Source organism: Oncorhynchus nerka, linkage group LG2, assembly GCF_034236695.1.
Source record: "Oncorhynchus nerka isolate Pitt River linkage group LG2, Oner_Uvic_2.0, whole genome shotgun sequence".
Lineage (NCBI taxonomy): Eukaryota > Metazoa > Chordata > Actinopteri > Salmoniformes > Salmonidae > Oncorhynchus > Oncorhynchus nerka.
Window position 1 is genome coordinate 78763297 of NC_088397.1, and position 19867 is coordinate 78783163.

At 41.3% G+C, this 19867-nt stretch overlaps 1 long non-coding RNA gene and 1 pseudogene across 1 annotated transcript; one reads left to right on the forward strand and one right to left on the reverse strand.

Moving 5' to 3' along the window:
- Positions 1-1984: 1984 nt before the first annotated feature.
- On the forward strand, positions 1985-3327 carry LOC115143070 (uncharacterized). Its single transcript, XR_003865595.2, has 2 exons — positions 1985-2428; positions 2960-3327. It is a non-coding gene; the product is annotated as an uncharacterized LOC115143070 (long non-coding RNA).
- A 2770-nt stretch (positions 3328-6097) lies between these two features.
- On the reverse strand, positions 6098-11396 carry LOC115143055 (zinc finger and SCAN domain-containing protein 2-like; annotated as a pseudogene).
- Positions 11397-19867: the final 8471 nt, after the last annotated feature.

The window sequence follows — 19867 nt, forward strand, 5'->3', positions numbered from 1 at the left end:
ACTACCTTGCATATTTAGCAAACATACATATACTATTTCCAGCATAGTCACATTTTCAGAGGAATACCCATTTGTGAAAATGTACACTAGTCATGACCAGCTTTTGCATGTAAATTGCACTAAGACAAAAGTGTCAGTTGGCTATAGTATTCGAATTACTCAACAAATTGCTGCACAAAGCCACACTTTGTCTAGTTGTATATGACAGCATAAGATGTGTAGAGGTTCTCCACTTTGGTCTGAAAAAACGTCATTCACTTAAGCACTGGCAAATGCAAGGAATGTGATTACTCTCAAAATAAAGACATTCCTAACAACTCAAAGGAAGCTATCTTCATTAACCACTGAGGATTTTAACTAAATAAGCAATTGGGATTGGTTCAGTGGTAAGATAATTGATGTGTACCTTGATCTTGTAAAAAGTTTAAATGCGGATAGATGTTCTGCCTAAGGTACCTGGAACAGCATGCAATTGGTGGCGTTTTGAGAATGTAATAATAGCTGTGAAAAGCACATTGGAAAAAAGCACATTGGATGAAAAATAAATTATGTGCTAGCAATGGTATAACATCAGGTTTAGGTAGGTTATTTTCTAAATGTAATCTGTTACAGTTACTAGTTACCCGTCAAATTGTAATCGGATTACATTCAGTTACTTTTATATTACTTTCCCCTTAAGAGGCATTAGATGAAGACAAAAATGTATGTTACCAATTGAACGACATCTATTGCAGGATAAATCAATGTTAACGTTTACATAGCTGCCCATATATAGATGTCAAAAATGTCTTTATGGGTTGATTATGTAGGCTTCTTCTAACCCATCGCTTTCTACTATGTATGACATGATACAATTATATAAATAAACAAGAATCAAACAGTCAAAATAATGATTATTTTGTTTAAATTTTAATTGTATATTTTATTTTTACCAGTAGGGTATTATGTTCTTGACATTCATTTACTTAAGCTCCATCTATTTCTCAATGTGCTCCACCTTATAATATTCTTTATCTTATAAATCTTATAAAGAAAGTAGCAATTATCCTTGAGATTTTCCCCATGGAGTTATATTTGTTTTTGCATTATGCAAAAAATATAGATTTTGTATCATGCACAGCACGTAAGGGCTCCCGAGCGGCACAGCGGACTAAGGCACTGCATCTCAGTGCAAGAGGCGTCACTACAGTCCCTGGTTTGATTCCAGGCTGTATCACATCCGCCCATGATTGGGAGTCCCATAGGGCGGTGTGCAATTGGCCCGGCATTGTCCAGGTTTGGCCTGGGTAGGCCATAATTGTTAATAAGAATTTGTTCTTAACTGACTTGCCTAGTGAAATAAATAAAAATATTGTTTACAGCGGACTTTTATTTTGAAGGCGAAATCCAAAAGCCGGAAGTATAAATGCGGATAGGATCTGGTTAATGTTGCTGCGGTGACGTGCATGCAAGAGTGCTGCCAGTGTAAACAATTCAAACGCTTCCTAGTCAAATATATCAGTTTATAGTATGGGGGGTGATAAGGGACATATATAAGCCTAGGCAACCGTACCAGCTGACATGATACCAACGCCTTACTCATGTCTGAGTGATGCCCACATCGCGTGTTAATGAGATTCATAATGTACATAATTTATATTAATTAAATCTTAACGATAAATGTTAGAAACGGACTATTTTTGGCTGCAAGCAGACATTCCGCAGTAGTCACCTTGAACTATAGTGTAGCCTACGGCTTGTGTTTTTCCTGTTATCGCATTTTTTTTTTAACCTTTATTTAACCAGGCAAGTCAGTTAAGAACAAATTCTTATTTTCAATGACGGCCTAGGAACAGCGGGTTAACTGCCTGTTCAGGGGCAGAACGACAGATTTGTACCTTGTCAGCTCGGGGGTTTGAACTTGCAACCTTCCGGTTACTAGTCCAACGCTCTAACCACTCAATCCCTCAACACCTCATGGCATGGTATGTTATCTTATCTAGCTGTATACAGATCTAAATGTTGTTAGCCAATCACAGACTGTGTTGTTACCAGTTCCACATCAGACAACCAATAAAAGTTGTGTCCACGGCTTTCAGAGGAGTTCATAGGTGCTATTCGGAATCCTTGGGATGTCCCTTCAATCGAATAGAGCAGTTCATAGACTTCCCCAGAGGTTCGTGCTATTCGGGATGTCCATACCTCTATCAAGTATAAATGTACATTGGTTAAGTTTAGTGTTAACTTAGGGTTCAGGGTAAGGACGTCCCAAGGAATCCGGATTGCGGTGACCGTTCATAGAGTGAGAGACTGGCACAGTATTTGAGAGCTCGGCGGCGACACAGACTTATTTTTTATAAACTGCAGAAGCGATTTGAGTGTCTGCCTCAGATAGTTTCATTAGAGACGATGAAAATAATTACCCAGATGTACTTGATCCAATTGAGGAGTAAGTAGGCTCTATTTAAGTTGTGATATCGTAAGGAAATATTTAGGGCTACCGTGGTTTATTTGGAAATAATTGTTTTTTGTTTCTAACGTATTGTCAAAAGCACGAAGGCAATATTATTTACTGTGTCGATAGCGCAGTAGGCTAGTGTACAATAACATAATTTGATGTGCTAGTATTATTCATTAATGGATTCATTCAATTGTAAATTAAATAACTACTTTTCACTGAAGGGAAACGAGGTACAACATGCAACTTCCATCGAAGACTTTTTTTTTTTTTACATTACATTTACATTTACATTTAAGTCATTTAGCAGACGCTCTTATCCAGAGCGACTTACAAATTGGTGCATTCACCTTATGACATCCAGTGGAAGACCTAAAATCATGCCTGACAATATCACAACGGTACCCTACTTCATTCATTGAATACTGCATGTATTGCTATCACTGGGAGTCTGTTAATGAAGGCTTTTCAGCTGTTGAACTATGCCAATGTCAAACTAATTTCTAAATCTCTTTCTTTTAGTCAAGATGTGATGAGCCAGATCAACCACTCAGCTTCAATGCAGCTGTTCAACCCACCACCCTCCCACTGCTCTTCCTCCACAAGTAACCACATCCTCTTCTCCTGTTCAACTACTGTGCCACCACACTAAAAATGACTGTACATATACCCCTGTGCCCATCTCAGTGTAACATGATCCATCCAAGGCCTCAGCTGGATGCCTGGAATGTAAGCAAGATGCTATAGTGTGTGTGTGATGTATGTATGTATGTATGTATGTATGTATGTATGGAGTTCCAAGTAAAGACTTGAGAAGATGGCAAAGGAAATAGTGATGAGAGTGAGAGCATACAGTATGGAAATAAAGACCCCTTGAGATCTAAAATGAGTGTGGGGTGCCTCTTGTCTCCTTTTTGTCCGCTTGAGGATACTACAATCACCCCTGGTGGAGGTTCTTGGAACACTGTGATTTAAGTCTGAGCAGAGGTTGACGAAAACCTTCAAAGGTGGTGGTGCTGTTGCATGTTATCTTGAATACCAGGCAGATGTTTGAGTACAGAATCAAATGGTGTAAACTGAACAGGCTAAACTGGTTGAGACTCTTTGAGAAAGGGGTTCAAACAGAACCCTTTTTAGTTCCAGGTAGAAGTATTTTTGGTTCCATGTAGAACCAAAAGGGTTCTACCTAGACACAGAAACGGTTCTACCTGGAACCAAAAAGGGTTCTCCTGTGTGGACAGTGGAAGAATCCTGTTAGTTTATAGATAGCACCTTTGTATATGAGTGTAGCCTTATATGGCAGTTGTGGTTCTGTGGATATCTGTGTAAAATAAAATGGTGCTGGTAAGTTAAGATAATCAGAAATACTATGAAACATCCCCACTTTTAGCACACATTTGCAAGCAGGCAAAGTCACCTATTTGTGCTGAGGCATGTGTGATCACTCAACATTGACAGGACCAACAAAAAATACATTCTTGGGACTCCCGAATGACACAGCAGTCTAAGGCACTGCATCTCAGTGCTAGAGGCATCACTACAGACCCTGGTTCGTTTCCAGGCTGTGTTTGGGAGTCCCATATGGCAGCGCACAATTGGCCCAGCGTCATTGTTATAGCATAGATTGCTGTATAAAATCTGGACCGTTGCTTTTCCTATGGCTAAGCAAACAAGTGGTAGCACATGCTTTTTGCACGTCTCTATAACAAAGTCTATATCCTCACATACCCCCTCAATTCGAACCCTGCTTTTAACCATAAGACATCTCCACAAATGTATAAACGAAGGATTGCATGGTGACAGTGATTGTGTCTGTTAATCCGGTAAAGGGGGGGAATTGAGGTCAAATCGTGACATCAGTGATTTTCAGGTCAGAGAAATACTTTTTTTAAACCTTTATTTAACTAGGCAAGTCAGTTAAGAACAAATACTTATTTTCAATGGCGGCCTAGGAACACTGGGTTAACTGTCTTGTTCAGGGGCAGAACGACTGATTTTTACCTTGTCACCTCGGGGATTCGATCTTGCAACCTTACGGTTACTAGTCCAACACTCTAAACACTAGGCTACTGCCTAAGATGCCAGAGATTCTGAGTTGAATGACTGTTCAAAACAAAACAAAAATCCCAGTCTGAGCTCATTTCCCCCCCCCCAGAGTTCCCAGTTGTCTTGAACACATTGAAGTCAAAAGTCAGAGATTGCCGACTTCCGAGTTGTTTTGAATGGGCCACTAGAGACCTAGGCTACTTCTAACAAAGGAAAGGGGATACCTAGTCAGTTGTACAACTGGATGCACTCAATTGAAATGTGTCTTCCGCATTGAACCCAATCCCTCTGAATCAAAGAGTTGCAGGGTGCTGCCTTAATGAAAATCCACGTATTCCTTGCCCAGGGAACAGTGGGTTAACTGCCTTGCTCGGCCAAAACTACAAAGAAAGTTAATTTTGTCAGCTTTGGGATTCAATCTAACAATATTTTGGTTACTGGCCCAACGCTCTAACACTAGGCTACCAAGAAGCCCTTGTGTTTGTATTGATGCGAGAAATAGGCCTATCTACACAGTAATGATGGCTGCAATATTAACTAGCCTAATAATTTTTGCATTGAGGTGAATCGAAAATTAAATTGATTAACTGAACAGACACAAACTAACACGTAACACATGTAGACGTTAAGGCTTTTATGGTAAGATCATTCATAATAAACTTACATGAACTGACACGTCGTGTCAGTGACACGTTACGAGAACTGAACACCACGTCTACATGACGTGTATGTGTCACGTGTCGTGTCAGTGACACGTTACGAGAACTGAACACCACGTCTACATGACGTGTATGTGTCACGTGTCGTGTCAGTGACACGTTATGAGAACTGAACACCACGTCTACATGACGTGTATGTGTCACGTGTCGTGTCAGTGACACGTTACGAGAACTGAACACCACGTCTACATGACGTGTATGTGTCACGTGTCGTGTCAGTGACACGTTATGAGAACTGAACACCACGTCTACATGACGTGTATGTGTCACGTGTTGTGTCAGTGACACGTTATGAGAACTGAACACCACGTCTACATGACGTGTATGTGACACGTTACGAGAACTGAACACCACGTCTACATGACGTGTATGTGTCACGTGTCGTGTCAGTGACACGTTACGAGAACTGAACACCACGTCTACATGACGTGTATGTGTCACGTGTTGTGTCACGTTACGAGAACTGAACACCACGTCTACATGACGTGTATGTGTCACGTGTCGTGTCAGTGACACGTTACGAGAACTGAACACCACGTCTACATGACGTGTATGTGTCACGTGTCGTGTCAGTGACACGTTACGAGAACTGAACACCACGTCTACATGACGTGTATGTGTCACGTGTCGTGTCAGTGACACGTTATGAGAACTGAACACCTGTGTTCGCTGTGTTCCAATTCTATAATGCAAATCAAACACACAGCAAAAGTTGTGGACTAACTTTCCACTATATATATTCACAAATATATTCACTGTGAAATATCCTACAACTCATCTCTACCTGATGTATGACTAATAATAAAGGTTGAGAAACTACTCAATTTATTTGCGCCCCTGTACTAACAAATCTATAAAAATAACCTACAACAAAAACGTAAAAATGATAAACTAATTAAAAATAACATTTTATTAAGAAGAAGCATGATACACCAATCCACTCTAAGATACTCACAACAACATAGCCCCAGTCCATGTAATGCCATGTCAGGTTTATGAGAAAGAACAACATGCAGTGGTGTCAAACCCACTACACAGACATAAGAGGTAATGACAGACTAGAGCTGGTGAGGTGACAGTCCAACATTTGAACCAGGTGCCTTCTGCATGAAACAAAATATGTGCTGATTTTAGTACAGCTACAAGACAGTCACTGAAATGTATTGTGTATAATTCTAAGCAAAAGGAAAGTAACTACAGCCACTTTGTTTACATACTCATCTCATATGTATATACTGTACTCGATACCATCTACTGCATCTTGCCTATGCCGCTCTGTACCATCACTCATTCATATATCTTTATGTACATATTCTTTTTCCCCTTACACTTGTGTGTATAAGACAGTAGTTTTGGAATTGTTAGTTAGATTACTTGTTGGTTATTACTGCATTGTCGGAACTAGAAGCACAAGCATTTCGCTACACTCGCATTAACATCTGCTAACCATGTGTATGTGACAAATAAAATTTGATTTGATTTACATACATGTATGCTTAAAAATGCATTGTTCTGTTAGGCACAACATTGCGGGCTTCTACAATGTAGTGCATGTTTATCCCTTAATACATTCAGCCAATATCATTGACCTGATGGGTTTGTTTGTCCTCCTACTACAGGTATAAAGGTAGCATGTTTTCAAATCTGAAGCCTTTTCCCCTCCCTGAGGGTGACCCAGCAGTTGGACTTTTAACCGGAATCGGCAAGACAATATAAAGCTGATTTTCTGCTCAGGGTGAGGCTTTTTATTTGCAGTGAGGAAATAGTGGGCAAAGTTTTACAATATTTACAAAACAAAACAGACTGTTAGTTGCAACAGGATCATAAACTGTTCCACATAAGAGCTTGTTCAAAGAAAAATCCAGGCTACAATAATGTCAATTAACCCAGCATATACAGCTACCCATAATGTAACAGCCAATGAGAATACATTCACAAAATGGTGATCAATTGACAAAGGCAACTATTACAATACATGTGTAATATTCCCGGGAGGGACTTATAAAGGTGCTACAACATGCCTTATAAGTCCCTCCCAGGAATATGCTACTTCCGAGTACCCCGTACCATGAATTAACCACGCACTCGAACACTCCCACTGTTTACCTGTCAAACTCTGATCAGGAAATGGACAGACCACCCTCAACAATCACAGGAATAAACAAGGTAATCATTCACATTTCTTTAAATGAGCCTTAACGTTTTAAATGTTACACATTATCATTTTTTAGTTGAACTTTCTGATCGTTAAATGCATTAACAGACAGAGTAATATTATCGGAGACGCACTACAGAAGGTTTTGGCGCCAAACCAATTTCCAACGTGCCAATGGGCGGATTCGATTATGCTGAGGCAGCAGTTTATGGCCCATGACATGAAAGGCCAAAAGCGCTGAGGAAAAAGCACCCTTCTCAAATGAAATAGTAATCTGCACTGCTTGGTCATGTCGCCAACAAGGAAGCATGTGGTGAATCGGCCGGAACATAAATCTCTTTCCCATAAATTATGTTTGGATTTTCAAACTAGTTTTCATTGGGAAGGCAGATAAAGTTTTTTTTTTTAAATCAAAAGCAATCACTTCTGCATGTGAAAACACAGAATCCTACTCATTATGCCACATGTTAATTACGTCACTTCTGTTTTTAGCCGACTTCACCGTGGGCTTTGAATGGGGAACCTGGCTCATGTCCGGGAGGCAGCACGGTTCCAAAACAAATGCAATCAACTTTCACATGGTGCAAAACACGACTACCGGGGCGCCGGTCCAGATTAATAGAATTCCCTCAATCTCAAACGTGTTTATTTTCCCAGGTGAACAACTATCAACATATCGGGCTTCTTATCATAAACCGTTTGTCATGTCTGGTCATTTATATAATAAGCAAAGGCTTTATATTAAGTGATGATGGCATAGGATGATCATCACCAGGGGTGAATTCCATTTAAAATCCAGTCAATTCAGAAAATAAACCAAATTCCAATTCCACATCTTCATAATTGAAAAGTGTTGAGGAGAATTGGAATTTCAATTAACTTCCTGAATTGACTGGAATTTAAATGGAATTACACCCAACCCTGATCGTCACACCCTCAAAATGTAAACATCCTTTTATGTATTTAGATAACACCAATGTACTAGATTGCTGTGACTTTATAGGGGATAGTCCAAGTAGGGGAGAGGATTAATGTTGGAACAAATTTAAAAATCTTACTGTGGAAACCAAAATAATAGTTTTACAAAACATATTATATACATTTGTGCCATGCTCAGAAGGGTTATGAAACATCAGTGTTTTACAATGGAAAGGTCCTCCTACAAGTGAGAGTACAATTTTGCCCCAGCAGCACTGTCATGTTTATCCCTCTGGGTTCATTCTCCTCCTCAGGTCTTACAAGTGAAGCATTTACCACAAAGTCAGCAACGTGGTTTCTCTCCTGTGTGATGTCTTCGCTGGTGCCATTTTAGATGACTTGCTGATCTGAAGCATTCTACACACATGGGGCACTTATATGGTCTCTCATCTGATGGTGCATCTCACCTGTGTGAATCCTAATATGGCCTTTCAGGCTTTTCATCTGGCTGAAGCATTTGCCACATTCTTTGCACGGATACGGTTTCTCTCCAGTGTACTGTCCTCATATGTATGGTCAGGGTTTTCTTCTGACTGAAGCATTTGCCACAATCACTGCACTGATACGGTTTCTCTCCAGTATGTATCCTCATATGGTCTGTCAGGTTTCTAATCCGGATAAAGCATTTGCCACAATCTTTGCACTGGTATGGTTTCTCCCCAGTGTGACTTCTCGTATGTTCTGTCAAGGTTCCCTTTTCTCTGAAACCTTTGCCACATACATTACAGCAATATGGTTTCATGCCAGTGTGAATTCTCTGATGAGTTTTTAAAATGCTACTTTTCAGAAAGCATTTCCTGCAGACGGGACACCTGTGTGGTCTCTCCCCTGAGTGAGCCGCCCTCAATGGAACTTTCAACTCACTGGCTTCCCTGGTCTTAATAGAGCTTTGTCCTTTCTTTGTCAATGTTCTCTTTGATTTGAGTGGCTGTAACCCTGACATTAGTCCTCCACCATCCACACCATTGTCACTTTCACTGTTCCCAATCTGAGCTGCAGAACAGTCTGAATTTACTGGAGAGAGGGGCTGTAATTCATTGTTTGGTTCGGATTCTCCGTAGGCCTCTCCATGTTCTGTTTTGATGTCTTGTTCAATTGTTTTGGTGGGTAGAGAGTCCCTCTCTCTGTTCTCCACAGTATGGATTTGGTAAAGATGTGAGGACTGGGATGGGTTCTGATCACAGTCCCTTTTCACACAGGTAGAAATTAATATGAACTCTTTGGTATCAGACTCCAGCCCCTGAAGCTGCTCTTCCTCCTGACTGGTCCCAAACTCCTCCTGTTCCTCTTTAATCTGTTTGGGCTCTGGGTCGCCCTGGCCCGGACTGGTGCTCCACTCCTGCTCACAGTGCTGCTTCTCAGGGGGAACTTCTCCAGGTACAGGAAATGTGAGCTGCTGGGGATCTGATACGATAGGATAAATTATTAGTATTCAATAGCTTTGAGCCAAGTTCAAATGAATATTAATGTTCATATATACTGAACAAAAATATAAAACGCAACATCCAACAAATTCAAAGATTTTACTGAGTTACAGTTCATATAAGGAAATTAGTCAATTGAAATGAATTCATTAGCCCCTAATTTACATATTTCTCATGACTGGGAATGCAGATATGCATCTGTTGGTCAGATACCTTTAAAAAAGTAGGGGCGTGAATCAGAAAACCAGTCAGTATCTGGTGTGATCACCATTTGCCTCATGCAGCTCAACACAATTCCTTCGCATAGAGTTGATTAAGCTATTGATTGTGGAATGTTGGAACTATGGAATGTTTTCCCACTCCCTTTCAATGGCTGTGTTAAGTTGCTGGACATTGGCATAAACTGTAAAATGCTGTCATACACGTCAATCCAGACTATTCCAAAATGCTCAATAGGTGACATGTCTGGGGAGGACTCAGGCCATGGAAGAACTGGAACATTTTCATCTTCCAGGAATTGTGTACAGATTCTTGCGACATGGGGCCGTGCATTATCATGCTGAAACATGAGGTGATGGTGGCGGATGAATGGTATGACAATGGGCCTCAGGATCTCATCAAGGTATCTCTGTGCATTCAAATTGCCATCAATAAAATGCTATGTGTTCGTAGATAAACGCCTGCCCATACCATAACCCCACCATGGGGCACTCTGTTCACAATGTTGACATCAGCAAACCGCTCATCCACATGACACCATACACGTGGTCTGCGGTTGTGATGCCAGTTGGACGTACTGCCAAATTCTCTAAAATGAGATTGAAGGTGGAATATGGTAGAAAAATTACCATTCAATTCTCTGGCAACAACTCTGGCGGACATTCCTGCAGTCAGCATGCCAATTGCACACTCCCTCAACTTGAGACATCTGTGGCATTGTGTTGTGTGACAAAATTGCACATTTTAGAGTGGCCTTTTGTCACCAGCACAAGGTGCACTTGTGTAATGATCATGCTGATCATGATGTCACACCTGTCAGGTGGATGGTTTATCTTGGTAAAGGAGAAACGTCCACTAACAAGGAAGTAAATACATTTATTCCCAAAACTTGAGAGAAAAGATTTTTGTGTGTATGGAACATTTCTGGGATATTTTATTTCAGCTCATGAAACATGGGACCAACACTTGCGTTTATATTTCTGTTTAGTAGAATCAGCAAACGTTGGTTAATCGGTTGATTACCGGGCCTGACTGGTTCAATCACACTGATTGATCTAGCAGCGGTCATCATTCACTACTGACCTGCTCTATGTAACATTATGTCGGGTTGGAAAACCAAATCCAGCAGCTTCCGTAGACGATCGATCTCCTCCTTCGAACGGGAGATTTCTTCCTGGTACTCTGCTATGGTATTTTCCACTGCCCCAAATATCTCAACAGCCACCGCTGTTAATCGCTCGTTTAGATAATCCTGTAACAGCTGCATTTTAGACATTTTGAGGGAAAGTAAAGTGGAAACGTTTAGCCTATTTTCTGTGGAAGCTGGCTGGCTAGCTATCCATCCCCCTCGAAGTAAACAGCAAAGACATTTTCCTGTTGTATCTGTAAACAAGGCTAACTCTTCTTCTTCGTGTGGTTTCCCGGCAGACGTACTAGACGCTTTATTGCGTATTGCTGCCCTTCACAGGTCGGAGAGTGAATTGCATATTTTGTTCACAATTAAGTCAAATCAAAGTTTTTGTTAGGTGCGCAGTGAAATGCTGACTTACAGGCTCTAAACAATAGTGCGGAGAAGAAAAGTATGTGTGTGTGTGTGTGTAGGTAAGTAAAGAAATTAAACAACAGTAAAAAGATATTTGAAAATAAGAATAGCAAGGCTATATACAGACACCGGTTAGTCAGGCTGATTGAGGTAGTATGTACATGTGGGTATGGTTAAAGTGACTATGCATATATGATGAACAGAGAGTAGCAGTAGCATAAAAAGAGGGGTTGGCGGGTGGGACACAATGCAAATAGCCCGGTTAGCCAATGTGCGGGAGCACTGGTTGGTCGGGCCAATTGAGGTAGTATGTACATGAATGTATAGTTAAAGTGACTATGCATATAAGATAAACAGAGAGTAGCAGCAGCGTAAAAGAGGGGTTGGGGTGGGGGCACACAATGCAAATAGTCTGGGTAATCATTTGGTTACCTGTTCAGGAGTCTTATGGCTTGGGGGTAAAAACTGTTGAGAAGCCTTTTTGTCCTAGACTTGGCACTCCGGTACCGCTTGCCATGCGGTAGTAGAGAGAACAGTCTATAACTTGGGTGGCTGGGGTCTTTGACAATTTTCAGGGCCTTCCTCTGACACCGCCTGGTGTAGAGGTCCTGGATGGCAGGCAGCTTTGCCCCAGTGATGTACTGGGCTGTACGCACTACCCTCTGAAGTGCCTTGCGGTCGGAGGCCGAGCAATTGCCGTACCAGGCAGTGATGCAACCGGTCAGTGATGTCTGGTGAGGACCTGCCTTACAACAGGCCTACAAGCCCTCGGTCCAGCCTCTCTCAGCCTATTGCAGTCAGTCTGAGGTCTGATGGAGGGATTGTGCGTTCCTGGTGTAACTCGGGCAGTTGTTGTTGCCACCCTGTACCTGTCCCGCAGATGTGATGTTCTGATGTACTGATCCTGTACAGGTGTTGTAACACGTGGTCTGCCACTGCGAGGGCAATCAGCTGTCCGTCCTGTCTCCCTGTAGCGCTGTCTTAGGCGTCTCACAGTACGGACATTGCAATGTATTGCCCTGGCCACATCTGCAGTCCTCATGTCTCCTTGCAGCATGCCTAAGGCATGTTCATGCAGATGAGCAGGGGCCCTGGGCATCTTTATTTCTACTGACTTTTTTCAGAGTCAGTAGAAAGGCCTCTTTAGTGTCCTAAGTTTTCATAACTGTGACCTTAATTGCCTACCGTCTGTAAGCTGTTAGTGTCTTAACGACCGTTCCACAGGTGCATGTTCATCAATTGTTTATGGTTCATTGAACAAGCATGGGAAACGGTATTTAAATCCTTTACAATGAAGATCTGTGAAGTTATTTGGATTTTTACTTATTATCTTTGGAAGACATGTCCTGAAAAAGGGACATTTATTTTTTTGCTGAGTTTATATATATATATATATATATATATATATATATATATATATATATATATATATATTATATATATTTAATCCATGGATTATATTTTAAATGGTAAATGTGTACATTTTCATGTTAAAAAAATGTATTATTCAAAACAAGCTGTTGAGTTACTTACTGCTCCTCAGCAGCTGCTCCACTTCCATGGGTGCATAATTCCTTGGATTGTTTTGCTAGCTATTTGCTATGAGGGGGAACTGCAGCATAAATTATAACAGCACAAAGTAAATGGACCGTTCTGGGGCGCTCAAATGTGAACTATAATAAATAGAACTTCTAGGTCTGTTCTAGACTCCCTCCCCACTGAGTCTCTCGAGCAAGACGGCTTACTTCTGCACGTGAGACTAGATCTGCTCTATCAGGTACAGATGGCGCAAAAGCACATTTTAAATAAATAATCAAAACAGTACAGGAGCCTGGGACCTGATAAACCATACAACTACATCCAACAAGAGTCGAAGGAAAGAGGGAGACACAAGCTAGAACCTTCTCATTGCGGATCTGGAAGGACAAAACTCTTTTTTTTAGCTCCCATTCCAATTTCAAGTCTTTCTGACTAACTCCATGATATTAGCTAGCTATCCCCAGTTAGATCATGTTTTCCTTTATTGTATCTGCATGCTTATTTCGTTCTCCCTGGTTTCCACTGCCACAAAGTCAAAACTGGCTACATCCTAAAAATGAATTTAAACAAACATTTGCTTTTAAGGTTAGCGGTATGATTAAGGTTAGGTTTCAAATCAAATTGTCAGAAAATAAACTGTAAAGGTGGTCCCATGTGGCTCAGTTGGTAGAGCATGGTGTTTTAAATGCCAGCATTGTGGGTTCGATACTCATGGGGGACTAGTGTGAAAATTAATGCACTGTAAATCACTCTGGATGAGAGCGTCTGCTAAATGACTGAAAGTTCTTATTTTTTACTGTTGAAATAGGCAGGCTTTATGACTTAGCATTGGTAACTAGTGACGACCGTTCTCCCTGATGCACTCGTTCTTGAGCTGGCTGCTTGTTCTGAAGTATAATCTAATCTGTTCAAAACAGGGGCAGCATGTGCAGCAGTGGTCATTTGATTTTTGACATGCAAAAGTGAAATAGGTGTATTTATGCTGTTGTTCAAATGCACAGATATTTTATATATCTTCTCAAAGAAACTACCGGTATTTTGAAAACTATGCAGTGGTGTAAAGTACACCACATGACCAAAAAGTATGTGGACACCTGCTCATCGAACATCTCATTCCAAAATCATAGGCATTAATATGGAGTTGGTATCCCTTTGCTGCTATAACAGCCTCCACTCTTCTGGGGAGGCTTTCAACTAAATGTAGGAACATTGCTGAGGGGACTTGCTTCCATTCAGCCACAAGCATTAGTGAGGTTGGCCACTGATGTTGGGCGATTAGGCCTGGCTTGCAGTCGACATTCCAAATCATCCCAAAGGTGTTGGATAGGGTTTGAGGTCAGGGCTCTGTGCAGGCCAGTCAAGTTCTTCCACAACGATCTCGTCAATCAATTTCTGCACGGACCTCACTTGGGGCACGGGGGCATTGTCATGCTGAAATTGGAAAGGGCCTTCCCCAAACTGTTGCCACAAAGTTGGAAGCACAGATTAGTCTAGAATGTCATTGTATGCTATCACATTAAGATTTCCCTTCACTGGAACTTAGGGGCCTAGCTCGAACTATGAAAAACAGCCCCCCAGACCATTATTTCTCCTCCACCAAACTTTGCAGTTGGCACTATGCATTGGGGCAGGTAGCGTTTTCCTGGCATCTGCCAAACACAGATTTGTGCATTGGACTGCCAAATGTTAAAGTGTGATTCATCACTCCAGAGAACGGGTTTCCACTTCCGCACGGTGATCTGGGGTGTTAATACTTATGTAAATCAAATATGAATGTTTTTCATTTTAAATTGCAAGAATTTCTAAAAACATGTTTAAATGTTGTCATTACAGATGGGTAGATGGGTGAGAAAAATAAATCGATTTAATCCATTTTGAATTTAGGCTGTAACACAACAAAATGTTGAATAAGTCAAGGGTTATGAATACTTTCTTAAGGCACTGTAAGTACAAATACTTTGAAGTACTACTTAGGTGTTTTGTTAGTTGTAACTCTACTTTACTTTTTATATGTTTTTACTACTTTTACATTTACTCCACTACATGCACTAATACAGTAATACAGAAAATATGTACTTTTTACTCCCATTCATTTTCCCTGACACCCAAAAGTACTAGTTGCTCAGGCAGGATAGCAACATGGTACAATTCACATACCTATCAATCTGTAAGACCAACCTGTTAGAAGCTGACCACCATAGTCCCTATGCCCAAGAATACTAAGGTAACATGCCGAAATGACTACCGACCTGTAGCACTAACGTCTGTAGCCATGAAGTGCTTTGAAAGGCTGGTCATGGCTCACATCAACACCATTATCCCAGAAACCCTAGACCCAATCCACTTTGCATACCGCCCCAACAGATCCACATATGATGCAATCTCTATTGCACTGCCCTTTCACACCTGGACAAAAGGAACACCTACGTGAGAATGCTTTTCATTGACTACAGCTCAGCGTTCAACACCATAGTGCCCTCAAAGCTCATCATCACTAAGCTAAGGACCCTGGGACTAAACACCTCCCTCTGCAACTGGATCCTGGACTTCCTGACGGGCCTCCCCCAGGTGGTAAGGGTAGGTAACAACACATCTGCCACGCTGATCCTCAACAGGGGGGCCCCTCAGGGGTACATGCTCAGTCCCCTCCTGTACTCCCTGTTCACTCATGACTGCATGGCCAGGCATGACTCTGTCATGACGTGGCCCTTTTCGGGTGTAGATCGTGGCTACCCCCTCTCTCACTCTCTCCTACACCCAGGTTCTGTTATCTCAGGTCGTAAATTCCTGGCAGAGACTCTATCTTCCTTTTCATGCAGAGAGAGAGACCAAAGTGAACAAAGAATTTCACGTGGTTGACCTCCTAAATCCCCAAAATGGGAAAACTGAAACTATATGTCCACTACTGAGAATGTGGGAATGGTGGACACTTAAGGGACAGTTATGTTGAGTGTGTCTCCTCTGGTGACCTCACAAAGGACAGGAAACACACATAACTATATCTCTGAATATGTACATTTCTCAATTATGGTGTTTGCATCTAATTCTTGTATAAAATGAAAGAGTAAAGATGAAACTATTTGTGAAATTATATAATATGATGGTAAACCTTTAATGTGAGAGAATTGTATTCCCTTTAAAGTATAACTAAGTCATTGGCCCATCCCCGTGAGCACAGACATGATCTGACGTCATGGAACAGCCCTTTCCTATTGTTACGAATAAAAACCCCTCCTGAGGAAATTCTCTTCAGACCACGCATACCTCGGTGTAAGCTGGGGTGGCACAGGTTTGAGTACCAAGACTAAGCAAACCCACAGAGTGAGCTGTGATTGTGAATAGTTATTGAATTACTAACCATACCACGTGGAGCATTGGCTACTTGGCTGGAAATTCAATTCTGAGACTATCGATCCCTACAGAATACAAGCAAATCTTAGATACTAATTACTAGTCTGAAGCTAGAAATGATGGAAACCTGGGACGAGAATACCGGAAACCGCCGAAACATCTATCTATGACAACATTTCTGAATGATACTCTGAAGTATCCATTTTAACCAATTACTTTGATCTTCAGGGAAACAGAAAGAGAGAGAGACGGATGAACTCTCCAGCAGACGGACCGGATTCCAACAGAGAAAATCACAACGACACATGGGTGTAAATATATATTGATTGCAATTATTCCCGAATTAGTTAACGTTCATGTGCAAAGGATTAGCATTTCAATTAATATAATTATCAACTGTGTGTAGTGCTTTCCTGCTCTTTGAGTCCACACCCACTTCCCTTTGTCCACCAAGCCGTCATATCGGCTTAGCCCACTAGGGAATCTGCCCTATCCTTGTTAGTAACCAATATCTACTGTTTATTTGTTTGTGCATTTCTGTGATTATTTAGTTAGTTAGTAGATAAATGATTAAGCCAATTGGTGTATGGATGATTTATAGTAAAGGCTGGGTTTGTGCAGATACCCAACAAATGACAACGTTTTGAATGAGACTGATGTGAGGTAAAGAATAATTCATTAATAGACTAATTGATCAGATATTAGTTATATTCTGAAAATTCTAACTTTGTAATCTGAAGATTTTCTGTGGTGCCCCGACTTCCTAGTTAATTAAATTGACATGATTAGCTGAATCACATAATAATAATTTATTATTAATTTATTATGTCTTTATTTGACCTTTATTTAATCAGGTAGGCTAGTTGAGAACAAGTTCTCATTTGCAACTGCAACCTGGCCAAGATAAAGCATAGCAGTGTGACACAGACAACAACACAGTTACACATGGAGTAAACAATAAACTAGCCAGTAACACAATAAATAAATCAATGACACAGTAGAAAAAATAATGTCTATATACAGTGTGTGCAAAAGGCCTGAGGAGGTAGGCAATAAATAGGCCATTGGAGATAATAGTTACAATTTAGCAGATTAACACTGGAGTGATAAATGAGCAGATGATGATGTGCAAGTAGAGATACTGGTGTGCAAAAGAGCAGAAAAGTAAATCAAATAAAAACAGTATGGGGATGAGATAGGTAGATTGGGTGGGCTATTTACAGATGGACTATGTACAGCTGCAGTGATCGGTTAGCTGCTCAGATAGTTGATGTTAAGTTGACGAGGGAAATAAAAGTCTCCAACTTCAGCAATTTTTGCAATTCGTTTCAGTCACTGGCAGCAGAGAACTGGAAGGAAAGGCGGGCAAATGAGGTGTTGGCTTTGGGGATGTTCAGTGAGATATACCTGCTGGAACGTGTGCTACGGGTGGGTGTTGTTATCGTGACCAGTGAACTGAGATAAGGCGGAGCTTTACCTAGCATAGACTTGTAGATGACCTGGAGCCAGTGAGTCTGGCGACGAATATGTAGCGAGGGCCTGCCGACTAGAGCATACAGGTCGCAGTGGTGGGTGGTATAAGGTGATTTGGTAACAAAACAGATGGCACTGTGATAGACTGCATCCAGTTTGCTGAGTAGAGTGTTGGAAGCTATTTTGTAGATGACATCGCCGAAGTCGAGGATCGGTAGGATAGTCAGTTTTTCTAGGGTAAGTTTGGCTTTGTAGCGAAATAGAAAGCCGATTCTAGATTTGATTTTTGATTGGAGATGTTTAATATGATTCTGGAAGGAGAGTTTACAGTCTAACCAGACACCTAGGTATTTATAGTTGTCCACACATTCTAGGTCGGAACCGTCCAGGGTGGTGATGCTAGGCGGGCGGGTGCGGACAGCAAACGGTTGAAAAGCATGCATTTGTGTTTACTAGCGTTTAAGAGCAGTTGGAGGCCACGGAAGGAGTGTTGTATGGCATTGAAGCTTGTTTGGAGGTTAGTTAGCACAGTGTCCAAGGAAGGGCCATAAGTATACAGAATGGTGTCGTTTGTGTAGAGGTGGATCAGGGAATCGCCAGCAGCAAGAGCGACATCATTGATATATACAGAGAAAAGAGTCAGCCCGAGAATTGAACCCTGTGGTACCCCCATAGAGACTGCCAGAGGTCCGGACAACATGCCCTCCGATTTGACACACTGAACTCTGTCTGCAAAGTAGTTGGTGAACCAGGCGAGGCAGTCATTAGAAAAACCAAGGCTATTGAGTCTGCCGATAAGAATACGGGGATTGACAGAGTCGAAAGCCTTGGCCAGGTCGACGAAGATGGCTACACAGTACTGTCTTTTATCTATGGCGGTTATGATATAGTTTAGTACCTTTAATGATGGATAAGATATGACAACTCCAACACCATCATTAAGTTTGCTGACGACACAACAGTGGTGTCTCACCTACAACGATGAGACAGCCTTTAGGGAGGAGGTCAGAGATCTGGCCATGTGGTGCCAGGATAACAACCTGATGAAGAAAGCCAGCATTGTGTTTATTGACAACCTGCTGTTTGACAAGAGGATACGAAAAGGCTTCTCTGCAGCCTTAAAAACATTGAAGCCAAAAATATTTACACGTGTATTAAAAAAAATTGTGGCCTCTGGTTTGCTTAATATCCAAACACACCAAGACAGTCGTGAAGAGGGCACAACAAAGCCTATTCCCCCTCAGGATACTGAAAAGATTTGGCATGGGTCCTCAGATCCTCAAAAAGTTCTACAGTTGCACCATTGAGAACATGGTTGCATCACTGCCTGGTATGGCAACTGCTCGGCCTCCGACCACAAGGTACTACAGAGGGTAGTGTGTACGGCACAGTACATCACTGGGGCCAAGCTTCCTGCCGTCCAAGACCTCTATACCAGGCGGTGTCAGAGGAAGGCCCTAAAAATTGTTACGACTCCAGCCACCCTAGTCATAGACTGTTGTCTCTGCTACCGCACAGCAAGCGGTACCAGAGCGTCAAGTCTAGGTCCAAAAGGCTTCTTAACAGCTTCTACATCCAAGCCATAAGACTCCTGGACAGATAATCAAATGGCTACCCAGACTATTTGCATGTGACAATTTGATTTAACACATTGTCATCCCTACTGCCTCTGATCTGGCGGACTCACTAAACACAAATACTGCGTTTGCAAATTATTTATGAATTTTGGAGTGCTCACGTCTGTCCGTAAAAAATATTTACACGTATATTTAAAAAAATTGTGGCCTCTGGTTTGCTTAAAATAAGGAATTTAATGTATAGCATTTACTTTTACTCAAGTATTACAACTGAGTACTTTTTCCACCATTGTTTCTTAAGTACATTTAAAACCAGATGCTATTAGACTGGGTGACTTTTACTTGAGTCCTTTTCTATTAAGGTGTCTTTCCTATTACTCAAGTATGACAATTGAGTACTTTTTCC